Raw genomic sequence first — 18,826 nt, 5'->3', positions numbered from 1 at the left:
GTATTTTATTTAATATCCACTTCAAAGGATATCACCATCATCAGGTTAATTTTCAGTAACTCGTTACTATTACTGGACTCAGGACCTCTCCCTGGGCCACAAAGACATGGAATTCAGAGAATATAGATGTTCCTGCAGCTGGCATTTTTCTGTCTCAGTTTAATAGAAAGAAGGACACTAAAGGGGCAGCTAGGTGGAGCAGTGGATAGAGCACCGGCCCTGGAGTCAGGAGTACCTGAGTTCAAATCCGGCCTCAGACACTTAACACTTACTAGCTGTGTGACCGTGGGCAAGTCACTTAACCCCAATTGCCTCACTAAAAAAAAAAAAAAAAAGAAGGACACTACAACTGTTTCTTACTTCAACTATCTCATCCTTTTGGAAGGTGAATCAGGCCAACGGTTCACCCCCAACAAGGACAATTCTGAATGCTTATGTTTCTGTAGCATGGATTTCATTCAGCCTTACCACCTCTCCACTGTAGCCCTGTGGTTTTACTTTTTGTATCAATCCTCATTCAACACTTTAAGTTGGTTACTATTTTTCCCTTCAATCCTGTATTTATAGAAAGAAAATGGTAGTGAATTGAAGCTATTACATATATTTTTAAAAATTTTTCTTTTTGCGGGGCAATGGGAGTTAAGTGACTGGCCCAGGGTCACACAGCTAGTAAGTGTCAAGTGTCTGAGGCCGGATTTGAACTCAGGAACTCCTGAATTCAGGGCCAGTGCTTTATCCACTGCGCCACCTAGCTGCCCCTGTTGTTATTTTTTTATTTTTTTGAAGCTATTACATATTAATAAAATTTTGTTCATCCTCCTTTTGCTCTTCTATGAGCAAAATGATCTCTAATGTGAAGGAACCAGACCATGCAGTAGGGTGGCTCTAGGTTTTTGGGTGGTAACAGAATTGTACCACCTAAAGTTTACTTATTCATTCTATAGTCATCTCTAACATAGGGCTACACTAAAATATATCTATACTTTAGCTTTTGACATGAAGTAATTACTTACTAATTTTGTCCGTTATTGAAGTTGTATCAAAACCTACCTTCTTAGTTCCATTTGTGAGAAAATAATTATTAATAATGTTTTTTTGGGGGGGACCCAGGGACACCTCCCCCCACACTCAGGAACTCTGGCTGGTTTGTCAGAGCCAGCCCAAAGGCACATTAGAGATCTGACTAACTCAGTTGAGATTAAAACCTCACATTTCTTTGAGAGTACCTTTCCCCTCAGAGGGTTTGTCTTTTACGAGACGCTGAGGTCAGAAAGGAATAGTTCATTTTAATATGGACCACCCCCCAAGTCATGTCAATCAATGGAGTTGAATGATACTAGCCAATTAGCTTAGATCAATGTATAGTGACCCTCCTCTACCTGAGAGAAGATAAAAATCCCTGGAGACACGAGGGTCACACTCTTGCCTCTCTTACTCTCTCTTTTTATTTTATTTTATTTGTTTTTGAGAGGCAATTAGGGGTTAAATGACTTGCCCAGGGTCACAGAGCCAGTAAGTGTTAAGTGTCTGAGGCCGGCTTTGAACTCAGGTCCTCCTGAATCCAGGGCCGGTGCTTTATCCACTGCGCCATCTAGCTTCCCCCTCTCTTACTCTCTTACCTCTTACGTGTTTCTCTTACCCAGGGCTGGCTCTCCCCAGTTCCCCTTCCTGGGACTCCATGCTGGGTGTATTACTAGTGGGGAAGTTTTTCAGACACATGGTCAAATGAATAATAAATGCTTGCTGCCAAAACTGGTGCAATAGCCTCTAATTTATAAGCAGCAATATATTAGAAATTCCAGCCAAGTTCTCCAATAATCTGGGCAGAAAAGAGCTCATCCCCCCCAGTATTTCAAATGACACACATTAATTCTATTTCCATTTTTCAGGGGTCTTTTACAAGTGAGTGTAGCTAATCGAATGGGCCATTCAATTAAATTCCAGTTGAGAAATGTTTGTTAAGTACCTATAGCAATAATAGCTGACATTCATCTAGTACTTTAAGGCTTGCAAAACACTTCATGCATATTTGTGTATGTATGTACAAACACACAATGTACATATATACACATTTGCATATATGTTTATGTATAAGAGAATAGGTATATTTACACATGGTTGCATATTCATATAGTTACATATGTTCATATGAATATATGTATGCATAATATATTATATACACATACACATGAAATGTTTTGCAAGTTGGTGTAGATAACTTTACATTGTGAAAACAATTCCAAGATATTGAGCTTGGTCTGCTCAAAGGGTGGTGGTGCTATCAATGGAAATAGAGTTGGGAAGAAGGGAAAATGAGTTAAGTTTGGATATTTTCAGTTTGAGGTACCAGGGGAACATCTAGGTGGAGATATCTAACATGTGGTTGAAAATGTAGAACTGACTTCAGAGAAAAGACTGGTGGTAGATTTCTAGATTTGGGAGTCATACACATAGAAGCGATAATTGAAACTATAGGAGTTGATGAGATCATTAAAGGAGAATATGTAGAGTATACAGAGAAAAGGAATAATATTAGAGCCTTAGGGGGTCAGGAGGAAAATATCATGAGGTCTTTCACCTAGCCCATTTCACAAGTCCAAAACTTTTGGGCACCACTGGTTAGCCAGTGGAGGGAAGTAGAGACACAAAGGAAGAATTGCCTTCCATCTGTTATATAGTACTTCAGGTTGTTTTAGTTTATTTGGATTTGTTCCAATATAGATTTATCCCACAGCAGGCATTGCTAGAAGTTCTGACACTTCCCTGTTTAATGGGCCAATTTCTTTGGGTCAAGGTACTGCAAATAGGCCTCAGGTTCACCCAAGGGTGCTCAATTAGTGCTTGGCACCTGCTGGGGTGTGGCAAAATGTTGTTCTACCTAATTCCTTAGTGTAGTATGTTGGAATTTACTAGGAATGCACTTTTCAAAGTCAACTAAGTACAGTAGCTTTTCTCAAAGATCACTTAAGTATCATACCCAGTCCTGGGAATTCCTGCCTCCAGAACCATCAGCACAGAAATTTTCACAAATCCACAGGCAAAAAAGTCCACACGTGGATTAAAGAGGCTTGCCATGGACTGTTTCCTGATGCTTTCTTTCTACATTATTATAAGGAGGAGACTAATAATAACCATAGACATTTCTATAGTGTTTTAAAATATGTGAAAAATTTACATACATTGTCTCATATGAGCTTTATTATCACCTTGCAAGGTGAATACTACTGTTACTTTTATACCCGATTTACAGATGAGGAATCTGAAACTGAGGGGTCAATCAATTTGCTCAGGTACACAACTAGTTCATATCCCTAATGAGATTTGAGCCCAAGTTTTCTTGACTTCAAGACCACAATTCTAACCACTATGTAACACTCCCTCATTTTTTAAAAATCCTTATAGTGTCTTCACTGAACTTGGGGAAAGTTTATTTCTCAATCCAGTCATTTTCAGGAAGCAATGGGTAAAAAGAGGGTATTTGGCAAAGATATTCCACTCCACTCCCTCTTGTCCTAGGTGATGGAGCAGCAATTGGGAGATTGGGTACCAGTCTTGACTCTGTCACTATCCATGTGATGTGGATGAGTGACTTAACCTCCCTTGGCTTTAGTCTTATCTATAAAAGGAGGTTGAGTTAGGTGAACTCTAAGGTTCTTTTTAATTCAATGAATGCAGGATATGCTATGATGCATTGACAATATGATGTATTGCCACAACATAAGAATGACAGGCAAGTACCAGAAATAAAAACTCATATTTATAAAGTACTTCATGATTTACAAATATTTTCATTTCCTCAAGGCAGCTCCTTGAGGTAGGTAATATTTGTATAATTGTCCCTGTCTTTACCCCCTTCCCCCACATTTTCCAGCTGAGGAAACTTTAGCTCAGAGACATGATGGTGAATAATAAAAAAATCAGAACTTGAACCCAGATCACCTCCACATCCAAAATTCTTTCCATTATTATCCCATGCTTCCAGTAATGATGCTTCACTCTTTTGCCATGGCCTTGGAATGGGAGGAGGATATATTCAGGTAAGCCAGTGATGTGCCTTTGCCAGCTTGAATTGGCTTAGAGTCAATGGCCAAATTTTGAATGTGAGCGTTTAGACTTCAGAAATCAACATAGCTACAAGTCAGAACTTGATTTATTGTTTTGTTGTTTGACTAGACTTAAGAAAGTGATGAAGAAAATGTTAATAATGTAGAGTAAACTTAAAAGTGTGTCCTGTATACATTCCTGGCTCCCCCCAGCCCTGCCCCTTCCCAAGTCAGTTGTTTAAACCTTTACCAGCATATCCTTGGATAGAGCTATGGAGGGGTCAATGCATAGACTGACTATAGAATTGAACAGACTTTATAAGGGACATCTGGTTCAGTGCTATGATGCCAGGCCAAGTAGCAGATCTTCTCTGCTTTTTTCTCTTCCTGGAGAAAATTGCCAAGAATATAGACTATTCTATAGGTTGTCAGAAGAATTACCAATTACATCTGGGGTAGTTCATTCCTGTTGTCTGGTTATGGGTGATATAGGGTTAAAGAATTATTTTGTCTTACTGTGTTCAGGAGGAATCATGGCTAAATTTTTCTTTCACTCAACTGCTTTAAATGAAGACTAAGAAATGAAAATTCACATTTAAAAATTTAAAAAAAGCACATTTCAAATAAAAATTAAAACTGGAGAAGAAAGTATTTTAATTTTAATTAAATTATTATGTATTCAAATGATGGTTATAAAAAGAAGGGGGAGGGAGAGGAGGAAAGAATGTCATTGCCTCTAAGAACTAGTTTTCAACAATTGCCTAAATGTAGTAAATAATGATGATAATAATAGTTACAATTATTCATATTTACATAGCAACTCATTTCTATGAAAGTCTGGTAGAGTAGCCGGAAGACCTGGGTTCATTTCTTGCTTCCGACTCATACTGCCTATGTTATCCTAGGCAAGTTACTTAACCTCTCTGTGATATAGAATACTTCATAAGACTCCAATTTTCAGAAAAAAATGTGCCATCCTGCATTGTTAAAGGGAGTTACTTCATCTGGGAATTCAGTATGCCAATGAAACCAAAGGTCCAATCTCAATCCTTTAAAATTTGCAAAGTATTTTCTTCACAACAACTCTGTGAATTAAGTAGTATGATAATTATTATTTCAATTTTATAGACTTGAATCTGAGGCATAAGTAAGTTATAGTAGGGAGTAAGGGAAGGGAATAAACATAAATCTAGCACCTACTGTTTGCCAAGTATTACATGAAATACTTTCATAAATATTCTCTCATTTGAATCTCAGAACAGTCCTGTGAGGCAGGTGTGATTATTATCTTTATTTTATAACTGAGAAAACTGAAGGTAAGTAACTTGCCCAGGGCCACTCAACTACTAAGTTTCTGAAAACTGGATTTGAACTCAGGTCTTCCTGACTCGAGGCCTAGTACTCTGTCTACTGTGCCACCAGCTGCTTCTCTAAATAGTTCCCCAGGGTAGTTGCTTAGTTGCCTAGTCAAAAGGGTGGCTGGGAATTGAAAGATCATTTTCTGATTTTTCCTCTTTCCATTATACTCAACTACTAATTTATTATAAAGTTTATATAGTCATGATTGAAACTTTTACTTCTTTTCCACTCTTCTAAATTTATATATACATATGCATATATGACTAAATATATATAATGCTACTCAGTAAAGTTGAAATTAACCCTTTGAAAGAAATGTGTCTTATGGATGGATTTTTATGTTTCTCTACCTATGTCTACTTTTCTATATCATTTTAAAAATTGAGTTGTTTTGTTCATTTGCTCATTTGATTTGATTAGATTGGTTTGGGTTAGTTAAAGAGACTTGTAGTTCCATTTTCCAGTACAACTATAAATGTAGAGAATTAGGAATAAGGATTTATCTTGTCTCCTCTGTTTCTACTTTTTCCTTCATTATTTACCAGTTACACTACCATTCACTAGCACATGAAAGGCAGAGATGCCAGGAATTGTGGTTTCTCATTTCCCCTTCATTTTTCCATTTTAATGTTTCTATGCTGAAATCTTTCCTCTGAATGTTTTCTGGTTGACAACCCTTAAAGAGTTTCTCTAGTTGAATGCATGGCTGACTTTAATTAAGGTCACTGTTGGCTCCTGGCTTGGAGACCTCTTGAAAAAGCAAAGTTAAAAAAAAATACCAAATCCATTGCATGTTTCTGCAGGGAGATCTAGGAACAAAGCAGATACATTTGGAAGGGAATTCAATCTATCCTCTTTCCAAAGGTGTTACTAAAGGGCAGAGGGTTTTGGGAAAGGTGAAACACAGCTATTATCATTGTTAAGTCCTTCTCTTTTCAGTAACCTGTCTTTAAAAAATACCCACACATAGCCTTAGTTTAAACAGAGAAAGAGTTCATTTTACAGAGAAGTTAAGTTCCAACTGCTTCTGAATCAGCCTTTGCCATTTAGGCTAACAATGCCATGAACACTTGAGATTCTGTGAGTGATAGAGAATGGGGGTATGTTTCCATCACCCAAGAGCCCACGAGTAAAAGCAGGTAATAGGAGTATTTGTAAAATGAGTCTTCTCTGATACTGATAACAAATGTTTTCTTTCCATCACCAAAAGGATTGCTTTTCCAATGTATTTTCAAGTGAACGATAAAGTGACATTCTCAAATGGTATTGAATACCTTAACAGCCTTCCAGAAATCCACCACATCGATGGCCTATATGGTGGAATATGTATTGCATTTATACTTCCCAAAGAGACAAAAAACAGAACTCAAGAAAATCAGGAATTAAAGATAGAGAAAAGCCATTCTTTTACTGTCGTCTGGCATTCAAATGAGAAAGCAGGTAACTCTGGTCTCTCCCATGGCACCTGCTATTTCTGTATGATTTCCTCACCTAGGCAAGTGAAATAAGGCACCTACAAAGAGAGAACAATTATTTGAAGTTTAAATTTTACCACACTTAAGGGCATGTAAGTACATGTGGGCTCTTGGGAACCCTCAAAGCAAGTCTGCCCATGTTGACTAGAGTTTTGTTGAGAAGTGTTTGACTTTCAGAGACTGACCTGATAGAGCTGATAGAGCTGCCTATCGGCAGCTTATAGTGACACATGAGAAGGAGACTCAGGGACTTTTGGAGTGACAGACGCTAGATAGAGTTCCATTTATGGCTTGGGAACTGCCAGAACTGTAACACCATCGGAGAAACACCAGGTTGTAATTTCCCCTTTGGCTATAGAATTTGACCCAGTTTTCATAAAGTGAGAAAAAGTTCTCTGTAATAATACAATAGAATAAACAGAACATGAGAATGGAATTTCAAAAATACATGCTTGGACATGTAGTTTAAGACAAATAAAAGGTTATACAATTGATAGTCTCTTTCTATGAAGAGCCAACTTAAATACTTTAGATAAAGGAGAATCTACATTGCTTTGGATTGTCCAAATCTGTGCTGTCTCACTAAAATTCAGGAGGTGATGATGAATAATTTTCTGTCATTGACGATGGAAACCTGGTCTTTGTGAAATAAGAAATATGATCTCCATCACCATTATTCTAACATTCTATACACTTTCAGACATCCCTAGTGATTTGGGTCATCTCATCAAAACAAATAAATTAAAATTGCAGGGATGGGCTTTGGCAGATATCCAGAACCTCATGCTTCTCCCCCTGCTTACCAGGTATCAGGAGCTCAGTGCTCTTGGGATATTTCCACATACTCCCCAAGGTACCAAAATTTTTGTTGATTCTGCAAACAAGTGTATCTTTTCTGCCCTGACAAAAGGAATTATCTTCTTTTCTAGCGACAGTTCCATGCCACTCTTGGAGCCAAGCACATATTTTAAATTAGACATACATATTTTTTTAACCACTTATATATTGTCTGTCCACATGAAATGGAAGAAAATGCTAAAGGATCACAGGATTTTGGCTAAAGGGGACCTCAGAGGACATTTAGTTTAAATTCTTCATTTTACAGATGAGAAAACTTAGACACATATAAATGTAGTGACTTATCCAAGATTACAAAAGTTGCAAATGTTAGAGTTGAGACACTGACTCAGTGTTCTTTCTACTACACCATGGCACTTCTTTAGAGAGAAGACAGGATGCAAATCAGCCTCGCTGTATGACCATCAAGAGACATTATTTCGATCCAAAAATGTGTCTGTCTATAGATATGTATAGCTATATTAATATAGATACACACCTATACATACACTTTTGAACCAGTCTGGAAACAAAGGTGAAAGTGAAATGAACAAAGAATAGACTTTTAGGCACTGCTTGCCTGAGTACTGAAATAAGAATTAGAAGATCTAGGTTTTAGCCCATATTTGCAACTTTCTTGTGGCCTTGTATAAGTAATTTAAACATCTTGAGTCTCAGTTTATCTATATGAACAAAGAAGTTGAACAAAATTAGTTTTAAGTGTCCTACCAGGTTTGACATCTATTATTACAAAATGATGTCTGGCCACTGTGAAGAGCAAGATTCTTAGTCTTGTGTGATTTATAAGATTGTTAGTTATAAAGCAGATGATGATGGAAGAAAGTATTTGGAAATTAGGACCTTGAAATTGGGACTTTCAAAAGAAGTTGGAAGGTAGAATCATTCTATGTTCTTGATATGAATTAATCAGGGTCAAATATGGAAAATCAAAATATTTGCCAATGAATATGTTTCTTTACATAGTTCCTAACACAGAAAGGAAATGCCATTGTTGATTTGGAAGGTTTAGTTCTCAAGCAGTGAGAAACTCCTGTGATATAATTCCTGGAGTCACTATTTCCCCCCACTTTTCAGTAGAGGAGGGTGCAGTGTTTCTTATCGTCTTTTTTTTTTCAGGAATATTCATAGTAGTAGTAGTAGTAGTAGTAGTAGTAGTAGTAGTAGTAGTAGTAGTAGTAGTAGTAGTAGTAGTAGTAGCAGTAGTAGTCATAGTAGTAGTAATAGTAAGAACATATGTAGTGGTTTAAAATTTGCAAATTGTTTTGCTCAGAATGAATAAAAATCTGTTTTTTCCCTACTTTTCCTTTTCCCCCAAGGAAAAAAGAAAAACAAAAACCTTGTAACAAATATACATTGTGATAAAACAAATTCCGGCATTAGCAATATCCAAAAAGATTGTTTCAACCTACATCCTAAGTCAGTCACCTTTCTGCCAGGAGGTAGGTAGCATGCTTCATAATTAGTCATCTGAATTGTGGTTGGTCACTGCATTGTTTAGTTCCTATGTCTTTCAAAGTTGCTTGTCTTTGTATTGTCATTACAAAAATTGTTCTCCTGATTCTGTTCACTTAACTCTGGATAAGTTCACAGAAACCTTTCTGGATTGCTTTATGATTCCTAATTTACAGATGGGGAAACTGAGGTTCTGAGTGTTTATATGATTTCCTCATGATCATACCAATAACCATACACATGATAGTAGGTGTCTGAGTTTGGACATAAACCCAAGTGACTTCACTCAATATTGGGCACTTAGAGAGTCAGAATAATCAATCATATTTTGATCCATATTACATTAGAAATTACACTTTCTTCAGAGTAGAATATAGGGCTTAAGACTGAGCTTATGAGGTCATTAGAGAATTGATGATGACATTAAAATAATGACCATATTATAGTAGTTGGGTGGGGTTAGAGAAAAGCTAGAAGTGGACCTCAGTGACATACATTGCTTTTTCCCTCTTCTTCATTTAAAAAAAATAAAAGAAGAATGTCCAACAACCTCACTGAATGCTGACTTAAAGTTCTTTTGTCCCAAATTGGACTAGGAAATGTTTTTCTCTTTGAGAAATATTTTAATATTAATTTATGACCTTTTAATTAAATACTCTTAATTTCATTCTCTTCTTAAAGGAGAATATTTTGGTGTGAAAGAAAGTAGTTTGTGTGAAAGCTTGTTTGACCTTTCTCAGCTCACTTTCAGGATAGTTAAAAAATATTTTTCCTCCATGAAAAGATGAAGTGATGAAATGAACCTCTCTGAATATGATTTACCTCTTGATTTTGGCTTATTCCACATTTCTGGTAAGGTAGAGATGTCTGGCTATAAGTCTGGTTACAAGCCATTATGGAGAAATGTTTCTTGTACTGAAGCACCATGTTTATTTCACATATGGGCTAATTGTAAGATTTGTCTGTATACCACTAGGGGATTCTGAAGGAAAATTATACCAGCTTCCTGCTTTTGGAGAGAGTGTCCCAAACCCCAGATGAGACTATTTTCCCATGGGAGTTAATTATCAGACCTATCTACTCTATATCAGCCTTCAGAACACTGGTGCCACACAGTTTATGCTGCCAAATACCAGCTAATGTTAACTTATGGTTTTAATTTTAATCAGACACAATTCAACACAATTGCAGATTAAAGTTATTTCTCTGAGTTACAAAAGAGAACACCCTTCTCTGTTCTCTTTCCAACAGCAGTTTGAAAGAAAGGAGGCATTTAAAAAAAATTAATGCCTTTGAATGTCATCTTAGGGAAAAAGAAAAAACAAAACAAACATCTCTTGGGAGAGATTTTTATTGAGTAACCTACAATAATGGAGTTAAAGTGAAGTACAATGTCAGGGAAATACTTAAGGTTGGATTGTAGGATAAGAAGGTGCCAAGGTACCAGTTTCTTTGTGCAGTATGACTCCCTTTATTGTTGGTATTCCAACACTGATTCTAGTTTAATCTTTAGCACTAGGTGAACTATGGTTCATCTGTCATTATATTCAATTTTTCACAGTATTCAAGTGAATTAAAATATTAAGCATTGCAGGTTGACCACAGAATCATGGATTTGGAGCTGAAAGAAGCTTCTGGGGCCATTGAATTCAACTTTCTCATTTTGTTTATTAGGAAACTGACACTGAGAAAAGTTAATGTCTTACCTAAGGTCAAACTGGTTTTAACCTCCTATCTTCTTCTTGGCTCTAAGTGCAGTTTTATATTGACAGTTCAAGGATATCCTGGAAAATCAAAGACAATATGGTATGGAGCCCAGTTTCTTAAAGGAGTTACTAGTAGGTTATTCAGAGTAAACAATAAAAAATACTCTATGGCTCTTTCTGTTGCAAAAGTCATAGAAGAAGCTGTTCACAACTTACTTAAGAAAACAGTTTCTTTCCTAAGAATATACTGACTTTTCTTTTGCCTTTTGAGAAATATAAGTACTGTTAACTTTCAAAAAACAAGAAAGTACTTCACAGATGGCCATAGATAGTAATGAATATCAACAGCGAGTCCCTACATTATCTTGTAAAATTTTTTTTAAAGGTGTTATTCTCACAGTCTAGAGATTGATTTTGAAACTATATTTAGCTTTTATTTTATAAGTTGAATTTGATCCTAAAGTGAAGAAAAAGAAAGCAAATAAAACAGTATAGGAATGGTTAAGATGACAAAATTTAATATTTTTTATATATTTAGCATTAGATACTTATAGATACATGTCAATCAATTAATTAATCAACAAACATTTATTAAGTACTTACTATGTAGCAGGAAATATTCTGGATTTGGGGATACAGAGACTGAGATGAAACAATCTCTGATTTCAAGGAACTTTCATTTTAATGGGGAGAAAACATGTACCCAAATAGGTATATAAAAAACACATACAAAAGAGCAATGTCCATACTGATGTTCCTTAATATAGGAATATTTGCTTTATATAGTAAGGGGATGATAGGAGCATCAATAGCTAAATAATCTTTATTACAATCATCAATCTGGAATTTATTATAATTCAGTCTTGTTTATATTATCTTACCTGTGTTTTCTTTTAAAAATTTGCTTCATTGTTGTCTTTTGCCTTCAGACTTTCTTTAGATGCTATAATAGCTACCACTGAAGTGATTTCTCATTTTGATCCTCACAACAACCATATGAAGTAGTTGTTATTATTATCCCCGTTTTACAGATGATGAAACTGGGGCTGAAAGAGGTTAAATAACATTTCTAGGGTCCCACACTCATTAAGTCTCTGATACAAGATTTGAACTCAACTATCCCTCACTCTAAATCTAACATTGTGCCAACTGGCTGCCTCATGTTATTTCTTTTACACAAAATTATGAATAATTCCTTGGCATACAGTTTTAAAGTGCAATGAAAATTGTGGGAATATAACTCACTTTAGGGCAAGGGGTTTCCAATCTTTTTTTGTGGCATTGGTGATTTTAGTTGTCTGATCAACTTTACGGGATCCTTGTCAGAGTAATGATTACAAAGGAAGCCCACACACTTATACATATAAATGGATCCCAGGTTATGAGCTGAAATTATAGAAGCTCAGGTCTAATTTTCTAGGTTTGGAATCTGCTAACCTGTTAGTTTTAGACTATATTATAAAGAGATGAGTTTGGTCATGTTACTGGTACCATCTATTTGCTTTATATGTAATCTCAGAGGTTCAATGTGTCTGGGTAATAATATTATTATGCTCTTTCTCAGTTCCTTACCTTTCAAGCTTCTTCATTTGAATGCTACAATGATTTGTGGGTAATTTCTGCCGTAATAAAACAAAGACATGTTGAAGTCTTGCTCCTCCCTTGCCTATTGCCAACATTTGGCATAACAAGTCTCTTAGTAACATGTTTGAGATCCTGTTAAATTTAGCTAGACACCTCCAGGCAGTGTAGCTACATTGTTTAATATTCTAAGAAACTAATTAAATATGACTGCCACTTTCTAACCTGAGCAAATCATTTGATTAAAATGATTGTACTAGGTTATGTGTATGGGGAAACCTATAGAACAGGAAGGGATCTTAGAGCTCACCCATCCCTAAACCTTATATTACAGATAAGGAAATTGAGACCTTAGGTAATTTGCTCATGGTGACCTAGATAGTGTAAGTACCAGAACTGGGGTTTCAACCAAAGTCTGTCTTCAAATCCAGTTAGTTCTGCCTCATTTGGCCTTTGTTTGGCCTCTTAATAGCTCAGAGTGAGAGTAAATAGCAATTGTTTCTGTTTTAGCCAGAATCTCCCCCCCCCCAGATTCATTCATTCATTCATCCATCCATCCATCCATCCATCCACCTATTCATTCATCCATTTTTTTTTTTGGTGAGGCAATTGGGGTTAAGTGACTTGCTCAGGGTGACACACCTAGTATGTGTTAAGTGTCTGAGGCTGGACCTGAACAGGACCAGGGCCTGTGTGCTATCCACTGTGCCACCTAGCTTTCCCTTCATCCATTTTTGATTAGGTAAAAGAGAACATTCTTTTTTTTGTGAGGCAATTGGGGATAAATGACTTGCCCAGGGTTGTGTTAAGTGTCTGAGGTCGGATTTGAACTCAGGTCCTCCTGAATCCAGGGCTGGTGTTCTATCCACTGCTCCACCTAGCTGCCCCCAAGAGACCATTCTTTGCCTCAGGCAAAATGAGACCTGGGAAAGACCATAGATTAAAAAGGCCATGGTCTCATCTGTGGCTATCTCTAGTTGTCCTGATTTATATATTGCCCCTGGACCCAGATGGCTCAGAAGGAGAGTGAGGCTGGTGATTTTGTGCAATCTGCCTCACTTAAATAGAATTGACACCTTCTGATGTCAAGGCTAACTTTGAGAACAAAAAACAAATGACAGTAATTCTACTTAACTATATGGATTCTTCACTATATTCTTTTTTTGTTGTTTTTGTGAGGAAATTGGGGTTAAGTGACTTGTCCAGGGTCACACAGCCAGTAAGTGTTAAGTGTCTGAGGCTGGATTTGAACTCAGGTCCTCCTGAATACAGGGCCAGTGCTCTATCCATTGCACCACCTAGCTGCCCCTCTTCACTATATTCTGATGCCAGTCAGTTTAATTTCTGGATTATCAGGCAAATTGTATTAGCAAAATGCTGTGGAGAGCAAACAGATACCATAATAATCTCCCTCACTGTCCTTATAAATTCTTCCTATAACTCCCAGTTCCACACTTTTGGCCTGAGCAAAAATCTAAAATATTTCCAAAAATATGACCCTCGAGGAATTTGAAAATAGATATCATGGAATCTTTTCCTTCCCCTCCCCCAATCTTCTCTTTGCTTGACTGAATGTAGTCTTAGCTAGCATGACACTTTCCAGAATGTTAAACAGCTCTTGATATCTGAATCTGTGCTAACACATTGCAAGGAACATAAGCCACTGCTTCTTACTACTTATGATTCCTCTGCCGTAAGAAGCTGTGCTTAGTCACAGAATGTCAGATGTCCCTAAGGCACTAGATGTTTACTAATGAAGGAGAAGTCCTCTATAGAATGAAACTATGGTTTGAGGCATCATTTATGAGGCTTTTCTTAGAGGATAACGGCTGGGGGTTCTTGACCTTTTCCACTATAAAGGCTACTACTTAAAGTAAAAACTGCCATATGTAACAGGGGTACTATTTGTATAAAGTGAGAAAATGCATGAGAATTTGTATTTTATTAATCTCTACAGCATGTATAGGCATTTGAAAATATCAGGAGGCAGCTAGGTGGTGCAGTAGATAAAGCACCAGCCCTGGATTCAGGAGGACCTGGGTTCAAATCCAGCCTCAGACACTTGACACTTACTAACTGTGTGGCCCTGGGCAAGTCACTTACCCATCATTGCCCTGCCCCCCAAATCAATATTTTTATTTGCAAATCATTTTTAAGTCAGAAAAATATTTTTGCTAATTTGTGGATTCAATATGGATTTAATAACAGCCTTGTTTTCTCCAGGGGTCCATCACCCACAGATCAAGAGTTACTATCAGAGTCTAGCACATGTGATTTGTCTATTAACCTTCTCTCCTCTTATCAAGTTTCCTAGATATTCTCCATACCCTTTCTCTCAGTGGTTAATCTTTCCTATTAACTTACTAATGAAACCAAGGCCTTGAGTTTCCTCATCTCCCTTCACCTATACCTCTTTATATCTATATATCTTCTGCTACTTTGATCCAGTCTCTAAGGAAAAGGTGATTCTTTTTGTCAATGCTAACTCCTCCTTTTATGCTCTTGATCCCATTTCTTCCCTTTTCTTCCAGGAGTTTGCTCTAGTAATCATTCCCTTGCTTTCATCTACAATTATTCTATATCTAATGCTTGCTGCTTGCAAGTATGCCCACATCTAGCCCATCCCTAAAATACTTTAACTTGACTATACTAAATCTGCAGATTATTACCTGCAAATCTTTTGCTTACATCCTAAACTCCTAGTATCATTTATTCTTACAGTAGAGCACAATTGATCACCATGTTCTAGTGATTTATTTTATTAAGGACATTAAAAAATATGTATTTGGGGGGCGGCTAGGTGGCGCAGTGGATAAGCACTGGCCCTGGATTCAGGAGTACCTGAGTTCAAATCCAGCCTCAGACACTTGACACTTACTAGCTGTGTGACCCTGGGCAAGTCACTTAACCCCCATTGCCCCGCCAAAAAAAAATATGTATTTTACAGCCCCTTGGAAAGTTTTTGCCTTGGAAGACTGATAAGGATACCCTATTCTTTGGATATATTGAACTATCTTGGCAATTTCTTGAAGGACTTGCTGGTGTCAAAAAGGAGTAGACACCTTAGGTTGTGTCTCCTGATCCAATATAGAACCATAGAGTATCAGCTCTATTTGGAACTGATTCCAGTCTATTAAGGATACTAGCAGAATACTATAAACAACATGGTAGTTGTTTTCTATCTAACCTGTGTTAGAAGTAGAGAGTCGTGTAGTGACAATGAACATCATGATAGCTTCGGTACTTCAATTTCTGAAATGCATTCAGAAAAATTTAACTATGGGACCAACCCAATACAAGAGGAATAGAAGGAAATGCAGAAGCTCAGATAGAGGACAAGTGTATTGTCACTGAATGAGTGAGATTTGGAATGTCCCCAGGGAACACCTCACAAAATCCAGTTTACTAATTCCTGATCATTCCTGGATCAATTTAGAAGAACAAATCTTTTGTTAGTGATGGATAACTTTAGTGATCATCTTGTGAACCATTTAGCTATTCACAGAAATCAACAATCCATAAACCTTGATCATAGTGATAGTTCTGTAGAGGAATGGGAAGACACATATGTAGCTTATCATATTTTGATCAAAAGAACCAATGTAAGAAATGCTTACTATAGTAATAAGGCAAGAAGAAGAAACTGACAGAATTAGAATAGGCAATGAGGACATAAAACTATAACACTTTGCTGAAGATATGATGGTATACTCAGAGAATCTCAGAGAATAAATTAAAAAACTAGGTACTACAATTAACTCCTTTAGCAAAGTTGCAGGTTATAAAATAAATGCACATAAATCATTGTGATTTCTATATATTGCCAATAAAACCCAGTAGGAAGAGATATATGAGAAGATAATTATTAATAATGAATTTCTTGGGGGGATTCCAGAGATCTTTTTCAATCTTTTCTCCTTCCCCACTCCAGTAAGTCCAGTTCTTGAGGAACTTCAGAAAATCTTGTCTGGGACAAGCCCAAGTGAACAAAGGAAATGAAGATTGATTCTTTTGTCTAGCTCAGTGAATTGATGGTATTAAACCACATCCAGATACTGAACTTCCCTTTGCCCTTCAACTTCTGGGTAGAGTTCATTTGAATTTGAACCACCCTCAAGTCATGTCAACCAATGGAATTTAATGATGCTAACCAATTAGCTTAGATCAATGTATAATGACCTGCCTCTATCTAAAGAGGATAAAACCCTTGGCCATATCAGGATCCTGTCTCTTTGCCTCCTCTTGACCTTCTCCCTGAGCTTGGAATGCTGTCTCTTGGTGCAGGCTCTTCCTCTTGGTACAGTGTAGGTTTTGTAGGACTTCTGAACTCTCCATGAGACTATGTGCTGTCTCTCTGAGAGACAAGATTGGTCTGGGGCTTTTCTCCTGCTTGTGCTAACTACCATGTGGTCAATTCTTTACTAGTATATATGATATCAATTAATAATAAATTCTTACTGCCAAAACAGGTGCAATAACAATTAACATATAAATAGCAATCAATTCATTTATAAAATACAGTAGCCACAATAATTTTTTTTAAAACACAGATATAAATTCCATTTAAAATAATTTTAGACAATATAAAATACTTGGTAGTCTACTACCTACCAAGACAAACTTAGGAACTATATGAACACAATTACAAAACCCTTTTCACACAAATACAGATCTAAACAATTGGAGCAATATTAATTGCTCTTGGGTAAACTAGGCCAACATAATAAAAATTATAATTCTACCAGAATTAATTTACTTATTTAATGGTATTCCAATCAACTGCCAAAGAATTATTTTATAGAACTAGAAAAAATAAAAAACAATTTGCCTGGAAGAACAAAAGTTCAAGAATATCAAGGGAATCAAAGAAAAAAAATGTGAAGGCAGGTGGCCTAAAAGTATCAGATTTCATACTATATTAGAAGGTGTTAATCATCAAAACAGTCTGGTACTGGCTAAAAAACAGAATGTTAGATCAATGGAATAGACTAGGTACACAATATACAGAACCAAATGAGCACAGTAGTTCAATGTTTGATAAATCCAAATATACAAGCTTTCAGGGCAAGAACTCACATTTTGATAAAAATTGCTGGGAAAACTGAAAAACAATTTGGTAGAAAGTAGGCATAGGCTGACATTTCACACCATACACCAGGAGGTCAAAACAGACACATGATTTAAACATATAGGGTGATATACATAAACTAGGGGAGCATGGAAAAAAAATTACAAATTAGATCTGCCTGCTCATATCTTTTTACCATTTACCTACCGGGGAATATCTCTTTTTCTAATATATTTGTGTTGGTTCATTATGTATCTTGAATATTAGACATCTCTCAGAGAAACTTGCTACAAAGATTTTTTTCCTCCCATTTAATGGTTTTCTTCATAATTTTTACCGTATTATTTTGCTGTTCAATTTAGGTGTTTTGCTTGTTTGGGTTTTTTTGAGACATTTTTCTTATCTTGCTTAGGCTAGAAGTGCTAGGTTATTGCATGACAACATAATGTTATTTTAAAGCTTTCAAAGTGCCAGAAAAACTGATATTCAGGTAAATTGAACAGTTTCAGGACTGGGAGAGGCCTTATGAGTAGATTTAGAAATTCTGGACAACAAAAGTAATACTGCTATTATCATAGATGTTATCATACGCTTTGAAGATAGAGATATTTTACCTTCTAATCAACCAGAGCTGGCAAAATTGAGATGTACCAGATAGTTTGTCAGTATTTGGTCCAGGAAAGATATAAAGGGTGATTTAGGAGCTAATAGTATTGTGTTATCTAAATTACAGATCAGTCTGAGGTACAAAATTGGTATTTAACTCTAGCAGATGGAGCAGGGACATATACATAAAGAATAAAACCAGAATAAGGAACCAAGTAGAATGAATTCTTGGGGAGAATATGGTGAGAAGCAACAGTATTTCATTATAAACTTATATACAATATTCTATTATATTTCTTAGTGATTCAGAGATTTTTATTATTATTATTATTATTATTATTATTTGGGGGGGCAATGAGGGTTAAGTGACTTGCTCAGGGTCACTTACAACTAGTAAGTGTCAAGTGTCTGAGGTTGGATTTGAACTTAGATCCTCCTGAATCCAGAGCTGGTGCTTTATCCACTATGCCACCTAGGGGCCCCGATTCAGAGCTTTTTAATAGGGATTTTTTTTAGCCTAGGTTTCGTCCTTTGAGATCTGCCTATTCATATCCTTTGAGTATTTTAGCTACTAGGGGATGGCTCTTGTTCATATGCATTTGAATTAGTTCATTATATTAGACATCTATGAGTGAAATTTGCCACAAAAATTCCCTATCTTGCAACAATGAATGATCT

This window comes from Dromiciops gliroides, chromosome 3 (genome assembly GCF_019393635.1).
Source record: "Dromiciops gliroides isolate mDroGli1 chromosome 3, mDroGli1.pri, whole genome shotgun sequence".
Classification (NCBI taxonomy): domain Eukaryota; kingdom Metazoa; phylum Chordata; class Mammalia; order Microbiotheria; family Microbiotheriidae; genus Dromiciops; species Dromiciops gliroides.
This window is presented reverse-complemented; position numbering follows the sequence as displayed.